General features: G+C 30.0%; 1 long non-coding RNA gene across 1 annotated transcript; it reads left to right on the top strand.

Annotated features, from left to right (window-relative positions):
- The first annotated feature begins 9,990 nt into the window (after window positions 1-9,990).
- Window positions 9,991-11,394, top strand: LOC107956545 (uncharacterized). The gene is made up of 2 exons (XR_001700151.2): window positions 9,991-10,814; window positions 11,083-11,394. It is a non-coding gene; the product is annotated as an uncharacterized lncRNA (long non-coding RNA).
- The last annotated feature ends 4,002 nt before the right edge of the window (window positions 11,395-15,396 follow it).

Below are 15,396 nucleotides of genomic sequence, written 5' to 3'. Positions count from 1 at the left end.
TTCGGCAATAGAGATGGTTTAGGGGTGTTACAACTGTTATTTTAGTCAATTATTTGTGAAACTTATTATCTTGCAAATTGGTTCAATTTTCTTTTATTTTTACTGTAATAGTTTTTGTTATTATTCAGGTGATACTAAATCGTCTACAACATGTTCAAGGAGGAGCATTTGCTTATAATGCTCACGATTCGATCACTGTTGCCGATGATAGAAACTGTGCTATTCGACAATATGCCGTTCCTCTCTTCAATGAACTTGGCTTTGTTAAGTGCAACATTGATGCGACTTTGGATATGTTTGCTTGATATATTGGTTTTGCCGCGGTTATACAAGATAAGTATGGTGACTTTTTGAAAGTGTTCTTAGGCTACCGTTCTAGACTGTTTGGATCATGTATTGCAAAAACTGTTTCAGTCCGGGAAGCTTTGTCGTGGCTTAAGGTCGAAGGCTTTGATAAGGTTGTAGTAGAGATGGATTTGTTAGAGGTTTTTACTGCTTTACAGTATTTGATTCTAGATTTTTCAGCACTGGGAATTCTGGTTGGTGATTGTCGAACTTAGTTGGAACAAATTTAGAATATGTCCTTCCATTGGGTACGTCGAAGTGCTAATAAGGTGGCTCATCGTCTTGCTTGGGTAACCTTGACTGAAGCTTATTAGCATTTTTATAATGATATTTCAATTTACTTAACTATTATTCTTTTGTCTGATAGTTCTGTTTCTTGTAATGGGGGTGGGCTTGAGGATACGGGTGTATTGGGAGAGTCTGTTGATTCGGGGTAACTCTTGCCCTCTTCAATTAATTATTTTCTTTCATTTTGATAATAATTTAAGGTAGTTGTCATTTAAAAAAATAGTTTTTTATATTATAATTTAGAAAATTAAGAAAAGCTAGGGTTTTTTTTTATTTTTAGTGAAGATAATGAAATTTAAAATTTAAAATCAGTTTTAAAAAAATCATTATTAATTTACTTGAATTAATAATTAACCTGATGTATCACTTTTTTTTTTTGAGAAAAATTCATTAAACAAAATCAAAATTGATCCATCACTAAAAATCAATCCAAATTTTTAAATAATTTGTACAAACAATCAAAATTATCCAAATTAAGAAATGATGAAATCATCTGATTTAAATGACATGTAGGTCCAAATTAAAAGAAAAGAAAGGGTTAATTAAGACATCCCATTCTTAAATTACATATAAATTGCGTATTGCCCTTGACATCTATCAACAAAGTTCATTGGATCTAAGATGAGGAAAGTCGACTACAAAAGGGAAAAACAAAAGTGGAAGATCTCAAAAATCTTTGTAATTTGGTGTCCAGAGCTTTTATTTTATCAACTTCTTCTTCTAAAATTTTTAAATAATCAATGGATAAATATTATAAATTCTGGTGTTAAAATGATAATGTGTATTGTAAAAAACATGAAAAAGATAATGCCTGACAAAAGAATGTGTACAGGCCAATTTTGGGCTAAAACCCAACTAGCCTAAACCCAAACTACCCAAAATTAACCCTAAATCCAAACCAATACCAAAACCCTAGCCCAACTATTCCAAAATTTTTTCAACCGTCAACCCTCAGCCGCAACTCAGCCCCCCAGTGTGCTACCGAACCTCTAGGCCAACCATTGGCCACCTTGCGCACTACCACCGTCGCACGCCCCACGCATGCCCCTCTCCTCCATGCGTCTGACACCCCACCACCAACACCGGCCATACCCTGCAAACACAAACAACAAGAAGGCAGCCACAACAGAGGAATAGGGCATTTTTTTATTGTAATCGATTATAAAACGGGGGGAGAAACTTTGAAAGAAAGGAAGGGGCTCACTGGGCACAATATACGTTTCTGCATACATACATAAACAAAAAAATCCAGTATAAAGGTGATCTCTAGTTTTTTTTTTCCCTCTTTCTTTTCGGATCTATTTTTGGTTTGCTAGATTTCTTTTAATTTATGGATCGACACCAAGGAAAACCCAATAATCTCTGAAATGAAGAGATTTGGGTGAGGGTCGAATGTTCTTCTCAACTTTTTTCTTCTTTGTTTTTTTGTTTTATTTTCAAAGAAGCAAAGCACAATTTAAAGTTTTTTTTTAAAAAAAAAGGAAATGAGATGGATTGGTTTACCAGATCTCCATGATTGCAATCTTCACAGGCAAAGGTTGGGTTGTTGACCGCACATCGTCGGCCATTAGTCCAATATTGGCTCGTCGTCTGCTAGCCGAATGAAACCCTATCATTTGGGGGTTAATGGCTGCTACTACTTCTAAAAAATGGTTGAAATTAGGTTATGTCTGAAGAAAAGGGGGTTTAAAATCCTTCACAAAGCCAAGCGGCACCGTTTATAGCAGTAAAGGTCTGCGCATTGGCCCAAAAAAGTGAAATGGATTTGCACCATTTTGTTAAATGGCAGATTTGCACGTTAGATCCCCCTCTTGCGCGAGTCTTCAATTTGTGCCCAATTGGCTTACCTTGTATTTTAAAATTTGGCCTGCTAATTTGTGCATCATTTCATTTTGATCCGCGGTTCATTAATGCATTGTGGATGCGAGATATTTACAAATTCAGTCCTCCTACATTTATGTGCATTGAGCATTAATTCATTTTGTAATTGCTTTATTTGCAAATTATCTTCCTTATTTTTACTGTAAGTTTAATTTGGCCTTGTAATTCTACGATTGGTTAATTTTTAAATGCATTAAATATGTGTAATACCTTACCGTGAATTATTATTTCTTGGCATTTAGTATATTATTTAAATTATTATTAAACATATACTTTGTATTTATATTTAATTTGCATCCATTGGTAAAGTTTTAATATTCTTATACATATAGATTTTAATAAGTTTGTAATTAATTGTGTTTTTTTTTTAAAAAAAATTATTATGTATATAATTTATGATAAAATTAGGTTAATCCTATAATTCATATTTTAATTAGATGATATTTTGACATATAATTACTTCTTACATTTTTCACATGTATAGGGCACATATTAAATTATTTTTGCTATGGTCCATGTTATTATTTTCATATAACTTTATGTAAATATTTTTCTATGTATATATATTCTCTTTCAAAATTATTTATGTGAATAATATTTTTAAATCATTTATTGTATCTTATATTATCCTTATGTTTTTTATATATATATATTTTGTTATTTATATAACGTATATGTTTACTTCTTTTTTTATACAATATTAATTTCATTCTTTTTATCAATAATTATACCCAATGTTTATCTGTATATAAAGATTTCATAAATTTACTTTATATATTATCTTATATCATATTTCAAGTCAAACTAATATGTTTTAAGCTATTTTTATAATCAACCATTTAAAAATTCTTTAAAACGAAGGCGATGTGCGATATTTGGCAATTCGCGGAATCGTGCCCTAACGTGTTGGGTTACAATTTCTCGTTTGCTTAAAATAATCAAATATCCCTTCAAAATTTCACGCATACCTTCTAAAAATCATTTAAAACGAAGGCAATATTCGGCGTTTGACAATTCGAGAATCATGCCCTATCGTGCTGGGTTGTGATTTCTCGTTTGTTCAAAACAATCGAATATTCCTTTAGATTTTCATTCATGTTTATTAAAAACCTTGAAAAACGAAAGTGATGTTCGATGTTTGGCGATTTGAGAATCGAGCCCTATCGTGCTGGGTTGTGCTTTTTCATTTGCTCAAAATAATTGAAGATCCCTTCGGAATTTCACTCGTATTTTTCTAAATAAGGCAATATTTCGCGTTTGGGAACTCGAGGAAACGTGCCCTAACGTGCTGGGTTTCGATTTCTCGTTTGACTAAATAGCCAAATATCCTCTTAAGGCTTCAAATTATGGTTTCCTTAAACTATAAGGTGACCTTGGTTTCGACGGTTTAGAGTATCGTGTCCTAACGTGCTGGATGTGATATTCCTTCGGAACAAGAGAATCTTATGTTTCAATTCACGATATCAGATTTTCTTTTAAGGATCGCATTTTTTAAAACTCTTCGAATTTTCAACTTTCGACACTAAAACACTAATTAATCAACTAGGTACCAATTTTGGGCGTATCGAGGGTGCTAATCCTTCCTCGTGCGTAACCGGCTCCCGAACTCATTTTTCTGAATTTCGTAGACCAAAATTGTTGTTTTAATAAAATTAAGTCATTTGTTAAAAACAACCACTTTTTTGAGGTGACTCGATCACACCTCGTCAAAAAGGATTGGTGGCGACTCCCGTTTTCATTCTTCTTTTTTAAATCCAAGTCGACCCCGTTTTCATTCAAAAATGGTGTCAACAGAATGATAATGTTTTTCTTTTCTTCTGCCATAATATTCTTTCTTTCTTATATTATGGTCCCTCCATCTGCTTTCTCTACCCACACAATAATAATGCAGCTGCTTCAATGGCTCTCTAGTGCTTTACAGTAATTGAAAACAACAGTGCACTGCGGTTGTTTGCCCACTTCATTACTGATTTATTTCGTGTGTAAATAAGTTTTTTTTAATTAAAATAAATCAAAAGGAATTGTAGTGTTGTCGTTGTAGTGGATTTAATTTTTAGACAAGATGTTGATGTACTTGTTGTCCTTATTTATTGTTGCTATTGTTAAATGTAGTATTCCAATCATTCAAGTAACAATTTTGTAAAACAACAACCAGACACCAACACATCTTGTTGTGATCCTATGAAAAAAGGAAGCTCAATTTATTCATCACTTAATCTCAACTATGCATCATCAAAACTCTAAATAAGAAAACATGGCATTTATTACTTACAGGATGGGAGCCTTTCACCATCACTAGTACGAATCGCACTCGATTTAAGGAAACTTGGACTATTAAGAAGGGCAAAACAACTAGGCTCTTGTAGATGTATTTCAAAATGTGTGTATGTTTTGAAATTCTTCAAACAATGTATAAAAGAATTTTAAAAGTTAAGATGTCACAATTACATATTTTGATTTCACTTGTTTTAGTCTGTGCTTTATAAATTGCTTCGGCATCAAACAAAAAATAGTTTCTCCAGCACATAAATGGTTGGGAGTTTATATTTTCATCATCTTTGGTAAAATCAAGCCTGCCACGTAGGCATTCATAAACTGTTCTATCGTATAGTTCTTAGCAGATAACCCCAATTTAGGTTTAATATATTACATCCTAATAGGGGGAGACCATACTTGTGCAATTTATCTCTTTCAACCTAGATGCCATGAGGCGGGCCTTAGAAAGTTTTAACATAAGCAGTAGAGATTCGCGGATCCTCTAGATGTAGAGCACGCAAAGCTTTGAACCTACCCAAAGATTTGAGAATAATAGAATGCCAGAAAATGAAACAATATTTGCATTATGGGACTTTTATTTTCAGAGAATCATTTTGTTTTAGGTCAAGTTGATTCATAAGGTGTAGAGCAAGTTGTTGTTTGTTGTGCTATTAAAGTAACAAATACAAAAGAAATAAAAGATACTCTTTGCAAACTTTTGAAAGAAATATGAAAGATGGTAGAAAGAGAAATTAAAGTAAAAAAAGAATATTATTTATTGGTTCATTGATTTGAATATTGAAATCTTAAACTTTAAACCCTTAAACAAAAATAATTAAACTAGAAAAAATTTAGAGAGAACTCAAATATAAATAATCCAATATTTTTAATTTTTAAATCTAAGTTTGGATTGAAATGATGAATTACTTTGCTCACTAATTGTAATTCAGATCTGAAACCAATGTCCTTTTCAGCCATCACTTTTTTTTTTTAGTTCATCAAGTGTGAATTAAATATAATATCAAAAGAAGAAAAGAAACAACTCGAAAACAATCATCACTTTTTGGGGGGTTAAATTATTGATGCCATAAAATGATATCCATTGCTTGATAATTGGGCAACTATTGTTCATCAAACCATTATTATTTTTCACCAATTTGGAACCCCGGCCCCCTTGAAAGCAACTATTGAAAGAATAGATTGATGCATATGAGTCCAAGTTTAAAGAGTTGGTTTTGGTTTGTTTTTCTTTTAAAATATTTAAGTTCAAATTACCTTGTATTAATATATTTATGTGTTAAAAAATTGAAATTTATTTTATCATATCTAAAAAATTATTGAAACCTTCTTTTATATCAATTATTGGAAGAGGGGGATGGGGATAAGAAAAGAAATAAGCCGAACCCTTAAGACCCCCATTCCATTCCCTACAACTTTTACATACAACAAATCAAGAGAATAAGAAGTGCAATTTTGCCACCTGTTGTCTCATCCAATGGATTATTAACGAGTATGGAGATTTAAAAAAATCTAGATTTTAAATTTTTGAAAAAAAATTAGATCAAATTTGGGTGGGTTATTTATGTAGCCAAAGTTTCTTTTTTCATGGGGGTATTGTCACATGGCAAGTGGGCAAACATAGAAAGGAGAATGATAAAAGTAGAAGGTTGGTTAGCTACCATTTCTCATTTCATCAATCAGTCGATAAGAAAGATAAAGGGGCCCCTGCCCATGCTCGACATAAAACCAACTATACTAGTTAATACATATAAATAAACGTAAAATGAAGTTACATCATTTTGACTGCTAAATATCAAAAGACCTTTTGAAAACTTTTCTAGGTTAATGGGACGTGTATACCAAAGGAAGTCTGGAAGTTGGTTTGGTCTACCTTTTAGGCTAATCATTTTCCTTCTGGAAAATTGCAGAAATTCAGAAGAAGACTGGATGAGGATCCGTAGAGACCGAGTGCAGCTTCACCATCTGTACTTGCAGTGAATTCAATCAAGGATCGGATAAGCATTGCTGTGGAATGGAGGTGATGGTACTTTTATGGAGCAGTAAGGGAATGGAGTGGGTGCTGAGAAGAAAACATACTAAGCTGCCACACTCACTCGAAGGAAACCCAGCAAGGTGCATACCTATTAACACATACCATATATTCCTTGGTTGGAAAACATGATTTATGATTCTCTCTAGTTAAAACATTGGAGCCATATTATTAACCACAGATTCAATCAAAGCAATCGTGTTGTTCGGAAGCAAAAGACAAATTTATAGGAAGAGTTATTGAAAGCAAACATATTTTTCTCAACTAAGAAGCACGATTCATCCTAAAATCCAAGCTATTCACTCCTTTTTCTTTTAATTTTGTTTTATGTACTGTAATAATATATAAAAGTAACTAACGAAAATATCTTTTATTTTTTATTATATCACGAAATTCACATTTAAAAATATTTATAATATTTAATTTCAAATTACTAGTTAAAAAATAAAAATAAAAATTATGATAATTATATATTTAATAGACATTGTAATAATTACATATTTAAAAATAATGTACTAATTTTAAAATAGAGTTATTATTTAAATAGAATTGACATAAGAATAAATAGAGTTATTCTTCTTTTTTTTAACTAAATTTGATCATTAATCTTTAAAAAAGAATCAAATTACTTTTTTATAGTAATGTTGACTAAAATATTAATTTTCTAGTAATGTTAGCATGGAAGCCTGTCAATAAATTACTTTTCTAGTCATGCTAACATGGCACTATTTGCTTTATATGTCATGTCAATAAATGGTTTAAAAATTAAAAAAAATATTCAAACTATAAAAACTACAAAATATAAATCATAAAATTTCAAAAAAAAAAAGAAAAAAGAAAAAGAAGAAGAAGAAGAAGAAGAGGAAGCAAGAAGTAGAGGTGGATTGCCATGCAGGTCGTTATGTTTAAAATTTTAACATTTTAGTCTACTTTTCATTAAAAAATACATGAATTCAACTCTTTTTGAAAGGTTGATGGTCAAATTTGACTCTTTTTAAAATATTGGGGAGTCAAATTTAACTCATAAAAAGAGAACAATGGCCAAATTGACAAAAGATGTAAATGTTAAGAGCTAAATTTGACATTATGCCAATAGAATTCTAAGCATCTTAATTATCACTTAATTAATATTAGATTTAATTATGTTAATTAATAATTATTTTGAATAATATTTTTTTACAAATTACATAAAGTAAAACTATATTGTATGTTAAATATGTTTTAATTATTATTTGAAAATTTTCTATTACAATATTTGAATTGGTAAATTAATATATTTTAATCATATTCAATAATTTAAATAAAAATATTATTTTACGCTAATTATAAAAAATATTAAATCCGTAAAATCACATCCCTTAATACAAAAAAATGCTAAGTCTTGAGAAAAAGAAAAATAATAAAATTTATATAAATAATAATTATTAATCCTAAAAAGTAAATTTTTGATTATTTATAATATAAATAAATTATATGAAATTCTAAAAGCTAAAAAAAAGAGTACATATAATTCTTATGACAATTTTTGTAATTTTTCATATTATAAAAAATGGTGTAAAATTGAAAATTTTCCAAATTTTATATCAAATAAAAATTATTTAAAATAAATAAAACAAGGAAAATAAAATATTATATTCTAAAATCTCTAAAAAACTATAATATTCCATATTATTTTAATAATATAAAAATTATATTAAATTTAAAAAATAAAAAAATCTAAAAGAATTAAAATATATAATATTTGGAAATATTTTAATATTTTAAAAATTTCCATATGAGTTTTTATAATATAAAAATCATAGAAAACTTTAAAAATTATTTATACTATAGAGAATAAAAATTTACTATAAAAGTAATTTTCTATTTTTATTTTTAATATTATGAAATTTTAATTGTTTATAATTTATAATTTTCTATTATTTCACTTAATAATGACGTGATAGTGTCAAATGGTATTTGTGCCACTCGTCTATTTGCCATTAGAAACCATTGTGCCACCTCATCATTCACTAGTGTGGAGGAAAATGAAAAAAATTAAAGTTTATTGCAGGGAATAATTTTGTATATACACCTGGTCAAAACCATTTTTTTGATAAAAGGGTCGTCGACTTTAATTTTGAAAATAAAAACGGATACGGGAGTCGCCACCAATCCTTTTTTGATGAGGCGGGATCGGATCACCTCGAAAAATGGTTGTTTTTAATAAACGGTTTGGATTTATTAAAACAGCGCTTTTGGTCTGCGAAATTCAGAAAATCGGGTTCGGGAGTCGATTACGTACGAGGAAGGATTAGCACCCTCGTAACGCCCAAAATTGGTACCTAGTTGATTAATTAATGTCTTAGTGTCGAAAATTGAGAATTTAAAATACGATCCTTTGTTAAAATATCGCTTAATTTTTCAAGAAATGAGCATATTTCACGTTAATTGAGAAAGAGAATTATGTCCCGTAAGTTAAGACACAATGTTTTAAATTCTCGATACGAGAATAAACGCTGTTTTAAAATATATTTGATTATCTTGATTTTAGAAAGAAATCATATTCCGTAACTTAGAACACGATTTTTCTAATTCCAAAATAATGAAAATTAATCTCGGTTTAAAAAATCTCTTTTTTATGCATTGTGCGAAAACTAATAACATTTAAAATGTCGTGTACTTAATTCATTCGGGTATGGTATAAAAACGGTTAAAAGGTTAAAAATGTCATGCTGAGCGAATAATGATAGTGCGACATAAATTCGTAGCGATAATGGTATAATATGCTGAATAAAATATAAAAGGTATAATAGTAATAATCTGATACCAATATGTATAACCAAATAATAATAATGAATGCGATAATATAAATAACGATAATAATGGCAAAAATAAAGATAAGATAAATAAAAAATAAAAAAATAAAACAAGCTAATTAAATAAAAAGCAATAATAAATAAACAAATAAAAACTAAAAGACATTGAATTTAAAAAAATGAGAGTAAGCAAATAAATAAATATTAGGTAAAATAGTTTTAAAAAATAATGATAATAATAATGATAATAATAATAGTAATAGTAATAATATTATAAAAATAAGATAATAAATAAGTAAATAGAACACATATACATAAAACTAAATTTAAGGATTATAAAAGTAAATGAAATAAAAATAAATTAGTAAAAGAAATATTAAAATTTAGATATAAAAAGATAAATAGTGGATATAAAAATAAAAATAATATTATCTTAAAGAAAAATGAAGAATAATAGACAAATTAATAGACAAATAATAAAATAAATTAATCAAAGGACTATATTGAAATCAAAATGAAATTAGATGCAAAATTCTTAATAAATTTAATGATAAAATCGAAATGGGACTGAAAATTAATGCGCTTAAAGAAGGAGGGGTCATTGGGAAATTATTCCCATTTCCCAGAACGGCATCGTCTGCTTAGGGATTAAAATGAAAAGCCAATAAAATCACGGGGTAAATTTAAAGAAATAAAAGAACTGAATTGCAAACTAGCTAAAAAGAGGAAGGACCAGGGGTGTAAATAACCCAGAAGGAGAAAACACGCGGATCCCCCTAGAGCGCGTTGGGTCGCATGCGGATAGGCCCTAAACGGCTTTGTTTTGGCGCCTGGGTTCCTAACCCAAAACAGCGCCGTTTTACTTTCTTATTTAAACCCAATTTTTTTTTCTAAAAACTCCATTTTTTTTCTTTCTCAAAAAAAAATCCCAAAATTCTCTCAACCCTCTCTTTCCCCTCCGGGCTCTAGCCAAAGATCTGGCCATCGGCAGTTGTGTCGGCCGCCAGTGACGGCGCCGCCATCTGCGGTGGCCGAGAAAACAAAAAGAAACCCCTTTCGAAGCCCTTCACACGTGGAGCAAGGATCCGAGGCCAAAACCCCCAAAAACCCGGCCCAATCCGGCGGAGCAACGAAGAAACATTTCGTTTCTTCTCCTTTTTCGGCGTAGCCGTCGACGGCGAGTAGATCGGCCGACGTAGGTAAGTTTCTTTTCCTCTCCCCCTTTTTTTTATATTCGTAGATAAAATAAATAATAAATCTTAACGTGAAAGAAAAAACGAAATCAAACGAAAATTACCTTGAAAAATATATAAAAGTCGAGTCTTTTTTTCTTTTATGTATTCAATCTTTTTGAAAATAAAAGAACCCCCCCATTTCAAATACATTTAGATTCGGCCTTTATAGCCGATTTTTACAAGTTTTTTCTATTATTTCTACTGTTCTTTGCGTGTTGCTTCTTCTTTGCAGGTGGTGACAGGGGCTGATGGTGGCGGTGGCAAAGGCGTGCAGAGAGGGGCTAGATTAGGGTTTCAGTTTTACTGAAATTGAGTTTAAGTTGTAGGCCACTTGGGCCAGTAGGGTTTTTTTAATTTTTTGGGCTTTGTAATTGTAATGGACTTGGACTTTGTTTATTTGTTTTGGTTTTATTTTTTATATGGTCTTGGGCCCGGGTAAAATTAGCCTATTACACCTTTTTAAAATAAAATTGATAAGGGCTATTTTTTAAAGGAAAGAACAATAATTGGTATTCATTTAATAGTAAATTTTGTGTTTGTAAAATTTTGAGATTTTATGTGGGAGTTTTATTTGTGCAAATAGGGGTGGCATTAAGGTTGACAACTGTTTCCACCGCTAAAATGTAAATTTTTATTTTTGACTTAAGTTTTATAAAATTTTAATTTAGTAAATGATAAAAATTATACATTAGTCCTAAATTGATAAAATTTTAATTTATTCTTTTAAAAATTATAAATTATTAAATTATTAAATCAATGAAATTATATTTTAACTAATATAAAAACATACAATTTAATTTCGACTCTCCAACAAAATTTTCTAGTTTTGCTCATGTGTGCATGGATACATTAGATTGTTGAATTATTTACTCAATTCAATGTTTATAATGATTAATATCGAAGATAATGTCAATATAATAATATTTTAAGACAACATCGAATCCAAAAATTAAAAAAGAAGAAGAAGAAGAAGAAACCAAATTTGATTCCACTCTCAATTAAAAAAAAACTATTTCATTTCTCTTAAACTCAGAAAGGAAAGAAATCCATTTGACACCCAATCCATCATATGGATTAGGTGAAGCCCAATTTCACATGTTGCTTGGGTTTCAAAATGATGTCCATCCCATGCTCTGTGTAATGGTTGCATTACATACATGCTATTTGTGGCTCTTAAAATTGCATTAGTTTTGACATTTTTTCTTTAATTAGTGCATTTAAAATCTAAATAGGATTGAATGCGAGTCCTTTTCCTTTGTAAGATAAAATCTAGACTTTGTTTACCCTAAATTGGTAAAAGGAGATGTTGGTTTAATTAATTAGTGGGGAAGGAACGTTAAATACTACAACGGTAGGACAGATGAAATTGAAGTGACGAGAGAAAAAAAAAAAGTAGTGTGTTGGTTTGAATAATGGTGAAAATGAATCAGGTAAGGACGGAATTGACAGATTGTAATAATTCATGGTACCTGCCTACAGAGGTCATTCACTGATTTTGAATCCTGTGTTTCTTGCTTAATGGATCCATTTCTATTATCTTTGCCTGTACAATCTCTTACAACTCTAAATAATATCTAATATAAAATTAAAATTGTAAATTAAAGTTTATTATGTCAAATCATCAAAAATAAATTACTAATAAAATTAGATGTGAAAACATACCTGAATTTATCGATTTCCTGAAATCTAAGGATATTGAGGATTTGATCTTTCGAATTAGCACACAAGTAATTTTCGGAAGCTGACTCTCTCTTTTTTAAATATAGAATCTAGAAAAGTTATCTTGTGTGTAATTTGATGACCATAACCTTAATTAGCACATTAGCCTTAATTTTTAATCAGCCCATCATCAATTAAAAATTAATTACTAGAATATTTACACATATTTGACTCATACTTTATTTAATAATTAAAGTCCAATAAATCTTAATCAAATTATATTACTTTTAATTTGGGTTAATCTATTATGATAGTAAATAATAACATGTAATTACTCTTATTATATATGTGATGTCCATATTTTTCAATATAGACATCTATAAAACAGGCAAAAGTGGGGAGATTTGTATGCCCATTTCTAGAGGCAACATCTCCAATTTTATAAGATTTAATATAAGAAATAATTCCACAATTTTGGTGAAATTTGTAATACATCCCTCACGCATTGTAACCATTTCCCTTCTACTCCTCTCATGAAAACTTTTGGTGGTGATTTTTCATTTAGTGACCGGCCAGCATACGCCTTGCTCGATAGAACCTTTATAGTCTATCCACATCAATCACCACCACTTCAAGTGGATCCCACTCACTTATCATCCTATCTAATCCAAGGAATTCTTGTGTACATCATAATATCACCCTATCTAAATTTGTTAGGACAAGTATCCTGGAATAGCATGTGATACCTTAAAACAAGTGAGGACCATCATATATAAATTGGAACTCGATGAGAAAAGGCAAGTAATCCAGCCACATTATCTTCTCGCCGTATTAACGCACCATCAGTACTCATCCACCCTCCTTTTACTGTATCTCTGATCATCGTACAATTCTCTGCTAACTCAATTGAAGAATCTTGAGACACCACAACCTCTTTCGTGTATCTAAACACAAGCTTATACACCAACTTTTGTAAAAGGGTAAGATTAATTCGTTACGAAAAAAATGTTTTGCAAGCGAATACATTACTAAATCAAGAATTTAAACTGAATTAAGAATAAAACTAAAAATTTATTTTAAAAAAAAACAATATAGGTATGATTTTTTTATCATATAAATCTATTAACTATCAAGATAAGAGAGATTCATATGCTTATAGATCACCATTCCAAGTAAATAAGAGGGAAGGGAGTTCTTATCATTACAACATGGATAAACGAAACTTTTTTATACATTGAGGGATATCTCTACCCATAATTATCTAGGAGAAGGCGATATCTTAGATGCTATGGGAAATTTTTCGCACATAAAATTTTTTAATTGGAGAATTATTCATTTTTGTCTTAGAATTAAGGTTGATATTAAGTCCTAAATTCCATAATTAATCATCTAACTTTTGTAAGTTTTCATTTGGGTCATTAAAAACAAAGAATTTTCAAATAAAGCATCATTATTAAAATTTTCTTACTTTAATTGCTTGCCGTTAATTTGGCTAATAGCAATGTTACTGCTCATTTATTTTAGTCACTCAACTTTAGTAATATTTTATTTTGCTCACTCATTTTCTTTTTTTTAGAGTTAATTTTATTTTTTCTAAAAGAAAGGGAAAAAAATTAGGTTTTACAGTTTTTCAATTGAGAGATGAAACTCAAATTTTCCATGTAACTCAGTTCCCAATAGAAACCCAAGTAATTCCCCATAAAACCTAGTTTTTCCCTTTTTACCTGAAACAACTAATATTTATTTTAAAAAAAGAAATTAAAATGAAAAAAAGTTGACTTTTCTTGTAAAAAATTAAAATGAATTCTAAAAAAAATAAAATGATTATTCCTGGTAAAAATCTAAGTTTATCCCTGTAAAAAGCCAACATTTCCTATAAAAACCCAATATTTTCCTATAAAAACTTAGATTTTCCCCTTTTACCCACAGATATAAAGAAAATAAAAAGAGTTAAATTAGTGACCAAAATAAAAGTTTACTAAAATTAGATGATTAAAATGAATGTATAATAATATTGTGATTAGCCAAATTAACAACAAAAGACTAAAACAAGAAAACTATAGAACAGCGAGTGATTAAATAAAAAGAAAACTATCTAACAACAGTACCATACTTGAAAATTTTTTATTTTCAATGACCAAAATGAAAATTTATGAAAGCTCGGTTACTAATTGTGTAGTTTACCGTTTCTAAAAAAATGCCACCAACCTTCACTCATTATTATATCTACACAAATAAATGTTCACCGACTTCTCAATCTTCACTTATTATTACATCTAACGACAAATGACATTATATTATTATTTTCTGTTTTTTGAATTCTGAATGTAATTCTGTCACTCGTTCGCCATTTATTTTACTATATTTTCATATTGATTGTTATATGTCGATAAGAGAACCAAATCTTAGAAAAGATATGAACCTCCAACTCATGACCCGATTGCTAGAAGATAATAAGCTGAACCAAATCATAAGGCAAGGTTATAAATTCAGCTCAGTAAGAACTTTGCGCGAGTTCATAAGGTAGGATCGTAGGTATAGTTCACAGAACCAACTCGTGAGATAAGGTTACAGACTCAACTTACGGGAACCTAGGGAAGGTAGCAACCTCACTTCGCATGTGCCCAAAGAACTCGCAAGAAGTGCCACGTTCTCCACAGGCCACGCCCAGACACGTGTCTAGTAGGTACAGAGCTCGCCCAGAACGCCAATCCCAAGAGCAGAAAAGACCGCGTGCTCCATAGACACGTGCCCTGCAAGCTTGGAGTTTGTAGAAAATGTCAGTACTAGGGATAGAGAATGTCAGTACTGGAGGCAGCAAAGTCAAGACAAAATAGTGGGGGTCGATCATGAGCTGTAATAGTACCAGCAACATGTATAAATACCT

The sequence above is a fragment of the Gossypium hirsutum genome, chromosome D07 (genome assembly GCF_007990345.1).
Source record: "Gossypium hirsutum isolate 1008001.06 chromosome D07, Gossypium_hirsutum_v2.1, whole genome shotgun sequence".
NCBI lineage: Eukaryota > Viridiplantae > Streptophyta > Magnoliopsida > Malvales > Malvaceae > Gossypium > Gossypium hirsutum.
The sequence above is the reverse complement of the archived record's forward strand: the minus strand, read 5'-3'. Positions and strand labels throughout refer to the sequence as shown.